This window comes from Macaca nemestrina, chromosome 7 (genome assembly GCF_043159975.1).
Source record: "Macaca nemestrina isolate mMacNem1 chromosome 7, mMacNem.hap1, whole genome shotgun sequence".
Lineage (NCBI taxonomy): Eukaryota > Metazoa > Chordata > Mammalia > Primates > Cercopithecidae > Macaca > Macaca nemestrina.
In genome coordinates, this window is record NC_092131.1 from 4,421,654 (window position 1) to 4,431,561 (window position 9,908).

Here is a 9,908-nt window from a genome sequence, read left to right on the forward strand (position 1 = left end):
TGCCAACCCCACCCCTTCTCTCCTAGGGCTCCAGGGATGACATTTTTCAGATGAGTCCACAGAGCCACAGTGTCCTGGGGCTGGGAGGGTCCTTCCATCGGCACTGCACAGATGGAATTCATCCACACAGGGGCGATGGGGAAACCGCCTGAGGGGCCCTGGCCCGTGGCTGCCTTCATGGCTGGCTGCTGTGGCCTCATTGTGCAATCCCCACAAGACTCTCCTGCCAGACTCTGTTCCCCCACCCCACCCCACCCCACCTCCCCTCCCAGCCCCAAGCAGATCGGGAAATTGCTTGGAAGTCTGTATCTGCCAGGAGGGCGTTGTCAGGCCTTAGGCCCTACTGTCCCCTTGGAGGCAGCCCCTGGTCTGCACAGGCTTTGCAGGGCTGAGGAGGGGCTGCCACCCTTGTCACCCGCTGACGGCAGTGGCCCACCCAGAGCACCGGCTGGGGATTGGGAAATGAGGCTGCTGCTTTGGACTTTTGTCTGCACCAGTCACTCCCCTTCTCTAAGCTCAGGCATGAGGGTCAATGGTCACATGCGTGAAGTTCTCAAGACAAAGAAAGTCTTCTGAAAATGGGGCAGCATGGAGGGCCAAGGGATGACAGCCAATGGGGCCCATGGGGCAGGAGCAGTCCTTACCCTCTTCTCGCAGATGCAGAAAACAGTTCCCAAGAGGCCAGGCTCTTCCAGAGGAGCCAAAGGCCAGCCTAGGGCTCCACCCCAGCAAGAAGCCAGCATCGCATACTGGGTGGGGATGTTTATGACCAGTGGCCAGCGGCTGTCCCATTCCCCAGCTCCCCAGGGCACAGGCCAGGGGCAGCGAGCGGGGGCCTCTGCCTGGCGGGGAGGGCAGCAGACAGGAACAGACTGGCAGTGACCTCCCCATTTAGCCTAGAAGGCGAGTGTGCCAGCACCTGGCCAGGAGCCACCATCAGCTCCTCGCACGCAACCCAGGGCCTCAGAGGCCAGGACACAGGGGACGTCCCTCCCTTCCCTCTGCCAGAGCAACGACAGCTGACTTTTTAAAAATTATTATGGTACAATATACATAATGCAATTTATAATCTTTTAAGCGCACAGTTCAGTGGCATTAAGTATATTCACAGGGTTGTGCAACCAACATCGCCCTCCACCTGCAGAAATCTCCACCTGGCAAAACGGCAACTCTACCCACTGTGCACTAACACCCCTCTCCCTCTCCCCCGGGCCCTGGCAACCACCACTCTACCTTTTGTCTCTGTGGTCTTGACTATTCTCAGTACTGCAAATAAATAGAGTCACACAGCATTTGTCCTTTTGTGTCTGGTTTATTTCACTCAGCATAATGTCTTCAAGGCGCATTCATGTGGCAGCAGGTGTCAGAATTCCCTTCCTTTTTAAGGCTGAATCGTGTTCCATTGTATGGATGGGCTACACTGTGCATCCATTCATCTCTCTGTGCACACTGGGTTGTTGCTATCTCTTGGCTGCTGCGTACAGTGCTGCTATAAAACATGGGTGTAGACCAGGTGTGATGGCTCATGCCTGTAATCCCAGCATTTTGGGAGGCCCAGGCAGGTAGATCACTTGAGCCCTGAAGTTCAGGACCAACCTGGGCGACATAGTGAGACCCTGTCTCCACCAAAAATACAAAAAATTAGCCGAGTGTTGTGGGGTGCACCTGTAGTCCCAGTTACATGGGAAGCTGAGGTGGGAGAACGACCTGAGCCTGGCAGGTTAAGGCTGCAGTGAGCCATGATTGCACCACTGCACTCCAGCCTGGGCAACAGAGTAAAACCCTGTCTCAAAACAAAAACAAACAAACAAAAGAACACGAGTATGCAAACATCTGTTCATGTTCCTGCTTTCAATTTTTTCGGGTAGACTGCTGACGTTTGTTGATCTCCACCAGTGCCAGGCGTTGTTCTAAGTGTTTTGTATACATTAGCCGATTTCATCGGACAACCTAATGAAGTGGGCACTAACTCTCCTCTTTCTACAGATGAGGAGACTGAGGCACAGAGAGGTCCAGTCATGTGCCAGCCAGTGGTGAAGCTGGAGCCCCTTCACTAAGCACAGTGTTATCTTGCTTCTCCTCCAGCGTTGCTCAACGTCTGAAATTCAGCTTGATGTATTTAAGTCAGACACAAGAAAGGACTTCCAGACCAAGGAGTTTAGATGCAGAAATGGGAGGTACTATTCTCCACTTTTTCATCTTGAAAAAAAATTTTCTCAATCTTTTTCATTACCTCATTTAGTCCATTAATTGCACCTCCACCTGCGCCCTGTAGGGCAGCAGGAAAGGCTGAGTTAGCACGGACCAGAGAATAACACAGGCAGGTGCATTACTGGCCCTCTCTCTGCATTCTTGAAGGCATCTAGAGGAAAGCTCTCTAGAAGAGGGGCAGTTGGGGACGGGCATGGTGGCTCACGCCTGTAATCCCAGCACTTTGGGAGGCTGAGGCAGGTGGATCACCTGTGGTTGGGAGTTCAAGACCAGCCTGACCAACATGGAGATATCCTGTCTCTACTAAAAATACAAAATACTAAAAATACAAAATTAGCCGGGTGTAGTGGCGCATGCCTGTAATCCCAGCTACTCGGGAGCCTGAGGCAGGAGCATCGCTTGAACCTCGGAGGCAGAGGTTGCAGTAAGCCAAGATCACACCATTGCACTCCAACCTGGGCAACAACAGTGAAACTCCATTTCCAAAAAAAAAAAAAAAAAGAAGAAGAAGAAGAAAAGGGCATTGAAGGCAGGCAGGAGGGAGAGCAACCTGAAGCAGGGCCCAGGGTGGTGGGTGATCACGAGGGGCAGAGGGCCCATAGGTGGCTGGGCCTGGCCAGAGGCATGGCTGCAGCTGCTAGCCTTGGTCACAAGAGCATTGCTGACCTCAGAGTGGGTCACCTAGCCCCTCCCCCAGCATCCCGGGACCACTTCCCTCTGCATGATGACTTGCACTTCCCGCTGCCCTAACCCTGGTTCCCAGGACCCCAACACTCACTCTGCTTCTCCCTTTCACTTCTCAGGCTGTCACCAGCCCTGAAACTCTTCTCGGGGCCTCTTGCTCCCCCGGGGATGCCCTACTCAATGCATGGGGTGGGGCCATTGTGTCCCCTGTTGACAGATGAGGAAACTGAGTCTCAAAGAAGCAGGCACAGAGGTTGAGGCCTTAAGGCTGGGATCCCTGCTGCCACCCAGCCTTCCCCAAGAGGAGCAGTGGCTCACTCAGCGTCACCTGCAGCTTCATGAGACCCTGGCTGAAGTCTGCTGACCTCCTCCGGGACTGTGGGATGGCCAGGACAGCTGACCAGGAGCCATTCTCACGGCATATCCCCTCCTGCAAAGGAGGCAGCATGAGGACCCTCAGCAGCCCGGACATGCACCATCAGGCGGTGCCCCACCCCAGCCCCACGGGACACTGTTGACTTGTTGATAGCCCCTCCCCTTCCTCCTAGGAGGAAGCCGGGCCAAGGATTCCTTTCCGTATTTGGCAGATGGAGAAACTGAGGCCTGATGAGGTATGGCTTCTGCAACTATTCCATGAGCCGGGCCCACTGTCCTTGCTTAAGAAGGGCGAAGGGAGAGAAAGCAGGGCCTATGGGGCAGCAGGACCCCAACACCAGTGGCCTCCCAAATAGTGTGGTGTAGGAGGGCTCCCTGGAGGAGTGGGTCCTGGTGGAACTCATGGGCATAGGAAGTTCCCTATGCCCGCTGCAAGCAGCCACTCTCCTCCCCAAGTTCAGCTCTCCTAAAACTCCAGTCTTTGACCACAACTCTCTGGTAGTGATGCAAAATGCCCAAGTTCAGTTCTGGTCCCTTCTGCCCGGGGTTCCTATAGAACACGGGCCCTTCTCAGAGTCGGCATGAGTTCCAGGAAAACAGCTGCAGAGCCACGGTCTATGCAGGGTTCTCCCAATGACCGAGGCCAATCACGTGGCAGGAGCTCTCTTGGGAAGCCCAGCGCTGCTTCATGGGGCTTTTCCGGGAAGGGAGTTGGGGAGGAGAGGGGAGGGAAGGGGAGGGGAGGGAAGGGAAGGGGAGGGAAGGGGAGGGGAGGGAACAGGAGGGGAGGGGAGGTGTTACCAGGAGGGACTGTATCTAAGTCATGAAGCACCAAAGTATGTTAGCAGCAGCAAATCCATACGGGTCTGTAGCAACCTCAGTTCTTACCTCCTCAGAAAAGAGAATTCAACCGAGAGGTCTAAGGCAAAGTGAGAGACCGTGGCAAGTTTCAAAGCAGAAGTGAAAGTTTATTTAAAAGCTTTAGAGAAGGAGCCTGAGCAACATGGCAAAACCCTGCCTCTGCCAAATAATAAAAATAATAATACAAAAATTAGCCGGCATGGTGGTGGGCACCTGTGGTCCCAGCTACTCAGGAGGCTGAGGTGAGAGGATCACTTGAACCCGGGAAGTGGAGGTTGCAGTAAGCCCAGATCGTGCAGCTGCACTCCAGCTGGGCTACAGAGCAAGACCCTATCAAAAAACAAAACAAAACAAAACAAAAAAAACGGCCAGGCACAGTGGCTCATGCCTGTAATCCCAGCACTTTGGGAGGCCAAGGCGGGCAGATCGCCTGAGGTCAGGAGTTCGAAATCAGCCTGGCCAACATGGTGAAACGCTGACTCTACTAAAAATAAAAAATTAGTCAGATGTGGTCCCAGCTACTTGGGAGGCTGAGGCAGGAGAATTGCTTGAACCCAGGAGGCGGAGGTTGCAGTGAGCCGAGATTGTGCCACTGCACTCCAGCCTGGGAGACAGAGTGAGACTCTGTCTCAGAAAAAAAAAAAAAAAAAAGTTTTAGGGCAGGAATGAAAGGAAGGAAAGTACACCTGGAAGGCCAAGCAGGTGACTCAAGGGACCTTTGACATGGGGTTTTATACATTAACATGCTTCCACTTCCCAGGGTGGGGGGAGCTTGCATTCCTTCTCCAGATTCTTCCCTTGGGCTGGGCTGTCCACATGCACCGCCGTGGCCTACCAGCACCTGGGAGGGGCCGCATGCGCGGTGTGTGTACTGAAGTGGTGCACGTGCTCATCTGAGGCGCTCTTCCCTTACTGTCGAGGGTTTCCCCGAGGAAGGTCATATACCAGTTAAGCTCTGCCATTTTGCCTCTTAGTGCTTATGCTTGAGCCCACTCACCCGACTCCTGAGATCTCACCGGGAAGTTGCTGATCACTCGTTTTGGTGCTTCTATGTAGAAGAAACACCTATGTTGGGAGACTGCCTTTTCCTGGTGCTGGTTCGACCAATTATTATTTTAGAGAGACAGTGTAACAACTGCCTATCACCTGAAGGTCGCATGACATTCCTGGGTGCTCTTCTGCCCTGCTCACATCTGTCTACTGTAACAGAGGCTGCTCAAAAAACAGGCAGGCCCTGTGACTGCCTCCAGCCCAGGTTCTGGGAGCCCCCTTCTTGCCAGACGGTCAGGAGCTCTGACTTCCAGACTTTGGAGAAGGAGGGCATCCCTCTGTGGGCTCAGGCGTGGAGACCACCTGGGCCCTGGCACTCCATTGCTTGCAGCTGTGTCTCTCCACACATTGCTTGGGACAGTGACATTTCCTTGGGACCTCCTGGAGATGGTGCTGGCACACTCAGAGGGTTGGCAGGGATGGCTTAAAGGAGGTAGTGCAGGTAAATAACAATGAATGCCACAGGTAGGAGGATGCTCTCGGAGAGCCAGGTCCTCCTCCAGCCAACTCTTGCATTTTCTTGTGTAATGCTCCCAAGTTTACACAGGGAGACGGAACCCAGAGAGGTGGAGTAACTCACACAAGGACACACAGCTAGGAAGGTGCAAAGCTGGGATTCCAGCCCAGAGGTGTATGAGTCCAGAAGCTGATTCGAAATGTTAGCCCTGAGTCCAGAGAAAGCAGGAACATCACACGCCACCAAGCAGAGTCCGGCACACACTGGGCACCCCACAAACGGCAGGGCTTCTCATGATGAAGCAGGAGAATAGGGTCTGGAGGCAGGGAACCTAAGGCTGTTTCATGCCAAATTCCTAGAACTATATTGAAAGGAAAACGCATACAAAAAATTAGCTGAGCATGGTGGTGGGCACCTGTAATCCCACCTACTAGGGAGGCTGGAGTGCAATGGTGCTATCTCCGTTCACTGCAACCTCTGCCCCCGGGTTCAAGTGATTCTCCTGCCTCAGTTTCCTGAATAGCTGAGATTACAGGTGCCCGCCACCATGCCCAGCTAATTTTTTTTGTATTTTTAGTAGAGACGGGGTTTCACCATATTGGCCAGGCTGGTCTTGAACTCCTGATCTCAGGTGATCCTCCCGTCTCAGCCTCCCAAACTGCTGGGATCACAGGCTTGAGCCACCGCGCCAGCCTCACCCTAGCCTCTTATTGGTTGCTTTTTACAACCAATCAGATGTTTGCACAGGAGTGTGACCTTTGTAACTTCACTTCAGCCTGTGGTTGGCTGCTTTCTGCAACAAATCAGACTGATTGCAGACCACCACTTCATTTACATGAGATGAGCATGAAGTGGCCAACAGGAAACTTCTAGGGGATATTTGGACTCAACAAGATTCTGTATTTGGACTGTTGAGCCACTGCTCGGTCCACTCCCACACTGTGGGGTGTACTTTCATTTTCAGTAAATCCCTGCTTTCGTTCTTTTGTTGCTTCATTCTTTCTTTGCTTTGCTGGGCATTTTGTCCGATTCTTTGTTCAAAACGCCAAGAACTTGGACAACTTGCAGTCACGACCCTCTACTGGTGATCTTTGTCTTCCCTAAGATCCTAAGTCCATTATTTGAGGATTCTATCCATCTAAGAGCCTTGAGTTCCTCATTTGATGTTTACAGGGATCAAGAACGACTGCCCAGGCCAGGTGCAGTGGCTCACGCCTGTGATCCCAGCACTTTGGGAGGCCGAGGCGGGAGGATCATTTGAGGTCAGGAGTTGAGACCAGCCTGACCAACATGGTGAAACCCTGTCTCTACTAAAAATAAAAAATTAGCCAGGCAAGGTGGTGGGTGCCTATAATCCCAGCTACTTGGGAGGCTGAGGCAGCAGAATCACTTGAACCTGGGAGGCAGAGGTTGTAATGAGCCGAGATCACGCCACTGCACTGCAGCCTGGGTGACAGAGTGAGACTTCATCTCAAAAAAAAAAAAAAAAGGAAAAGAAAAGAGAAACAACTGCCCTATCCTCCCAACCACCTCCAGCAAAAACAGTTTCCCCACCAATGCCCAGAATGTCACCGTTCATATAAATTCCTTGGGCAAGAATCAGTTTTTAACAACTCAAGTGTCCAGCAAGGAACCTTGGTTACTGCTGGGAATGGGAGCAGGAAGACTAGAGATAAGAAGGAGACTTTTTACCTTATACCCTTTGCATATCTTTTACATTTTGACCTACGTGAATGTATTGTTACCCAAAACATTATTAAGCCTTTAACACATTTTTAAGGCTGTTACTAGATGGGTGGGCATATGTGCAAACAGAAGGGACGGTGTTCCTGGAGAGGCCCAGGCCCCCAGGGCCCAGGAGAGGATGGACCGAGGGGTGTGTGTGACTTGTCCAAGTTTCAGTTCCCTCCAAGTGTTTCACAAGACCAGGGTCCCAGGAGGCCAGGCTGAGATAGGGTGGCTCCCAGCGAGCTCTGGTCCTGTGACCTGGCGCGCTGTGGACCCTGCCCTCTGCAGTGGCCGTCTTATTGCAGCACAGTGGCCGGCAGGTGCTCACTGACCAGTCTTCCACAGGGAAGGGCGGGCACGGGCAGTGTTATGAGGCAGGCCACTCCTGGCCACCCCCTGGGCCTCATGATGGCCTGTGAGCTGTGTGCACCGACGGCGGCCCTGGGGCTTCTTTGTGGTGGCAAAGGAAGGAAATTTGATTGGGGACGGGGGTAGCCTTGGGGACCCTGCAGCCTCCTCTCCCAATGTGGGCAGTGGTGAGGGATCCTGCAGTCACCTTCCAGCCGCTGGGGATATTGCCACCATGCACAGGGGCCTGCTGAGTACTGAAGCCAGGAAGGAAGGGGCTGGGGTCACCAGGTGAGGAAGGAAGAGGGTGAGCTGTGCAGGCCTGGAGGAGACACACAGACCGCCACTCACAGCACGCCCTCTTGCCAGGACCGCTGTGGACAGGTTCACTGGCTCCCTACTGGGCACTCCCTCCCATGTTACCAACAAGAAGACTGGATCGGTCCCCCGGCTGGAAGGGGCAGAGCTGAGACTGGAACACAGGCCTGCGTGGCTCAGCCTCGTGTGTCTCCCGCATGACACACTCAAGCAGGGGACAGGCCCAGACACATGAAAACCAGGAGGAGAGATGGCCGCAGAGGGCTGCCGGGCCCCAGCCTGAGCTGGGGTGGGGGCAGCTCTCCAGTCTCCTCTTACCCTACACACGCTGTCCCTGAACCAGCAGGTGTGTGTGCACACAGCACACACACACACACACACATACGTACACACACACACATACACACACACACATATATACATATACATACACACAAATACACACACACACACACACACAGAGTGGATCATCTCTGCAGACCAGAGCATGCGGGCCTGGGGCATGTGGGTTCTCTGTATCTTCTCTCTGCCCCCCGAGTTGGGCCTGGGATGGGGCCCCAGAAGATTCACAGAGCAGACCCAGTCTCAAGGACCTCAAGCTCAGGGACAGAGACCAGAGGGAACCCCAGGACATGCAGAAGCCTCAGGCCACGGTGAAACTGGGGGAAACCCAGCTAGCCCTGAAGAGGGAGGAGAACTGGGCCATGCAGCAGGGAACAGGTGGCCGGCAGAGGCTGGGGGCCAGGGGCCGGCAGGCAGGGCCTGGGGCTGAGCTTGGGGGCAAGTAGGATGGTTCCAGGCTGTCTTGCTTTCTGAGAGGAGTGAGGAGACTGGGCAAGGGCCTCCATCCTGGGGGTGCTGACAGGGGCTGGTGCACATAGGTGCACGTGCACAGACACACACACACTTGCTTATCAGCCAGATGGCCTGGCCGATGAGAACTGGCTCTCTCTGAGAGCCAGTCCGCACCCTGCAGGCTTGGCCTGGACAACAGATGGCCAAGGAAGCACTCCAGGCTCTTTGCAAGGTCTTGTGGGCTCAGCCTCCACCCCCTGGGGCAGAAAGGCCAGTGGCCAGACCCCAGGACTGAGGCACCCAGGATGCCCTGGTCTCGGCCCCACCTCTACCCCCAGCTTCCCTGACTGCGTCCTCTAGGAGCTGCCATCCCACCCCCAGCTCAGCCTGGCTTGGCCTGGGAAGTTCCAGCCTGCAGCCCCCAGCCCCAGGCACCACTGGGCTCACGAGGATCTGCACACATGGCACACACACCCTCCTGGAATGGAGACACAGGTACACATGTGCACACAGTTCCTGCCAGGAAAACTCTGACTTCCTGTATCCGGGCCTAGGAACTCTCATGGTCTAAGCTGGCCCCCTCCCTCTGCCATCAGCTGCTCAGCCGTCAGCACCTCTTCCCAGCCTCTCTTGGGGCCTCCCCCTGCAGTGACCTCCACTCAACTCAGGTTTTGCTCCAGCCTCAGCACCCCACCACCCCAACCCCAGGGTGCCCAGGGCCTTCCTGTAGGTGGGCCTCCAGGAACATGGCGTCACAGGGAGGCCAGGGCCCTGGCCTTATGACTGGCTCTGACTTCACCCTCCCCAGCTGAGGAGGCACTGACAGCACCCCCATTTCACAGCTGGAAAAATACAAGGCATAGTGAGATAAAGGAACCTGCCTGCATTCTCACAGGTGGGAAATGGCAGAGCCAGGACAGAACCCCCTCCCCAACCCCACAGCCCAGCCCGAGGACCCTCCGGCTCCAGCTCCTCAGTGAGGAGTCTGAGACAGAAGCGTGGGGAAGGGAGTGGCAGGAGCTCCTTGGGGAGAACCTGACCAGGACCAGACCAGGCCAAGCCCTCCCTTCTCCCCTCTGAT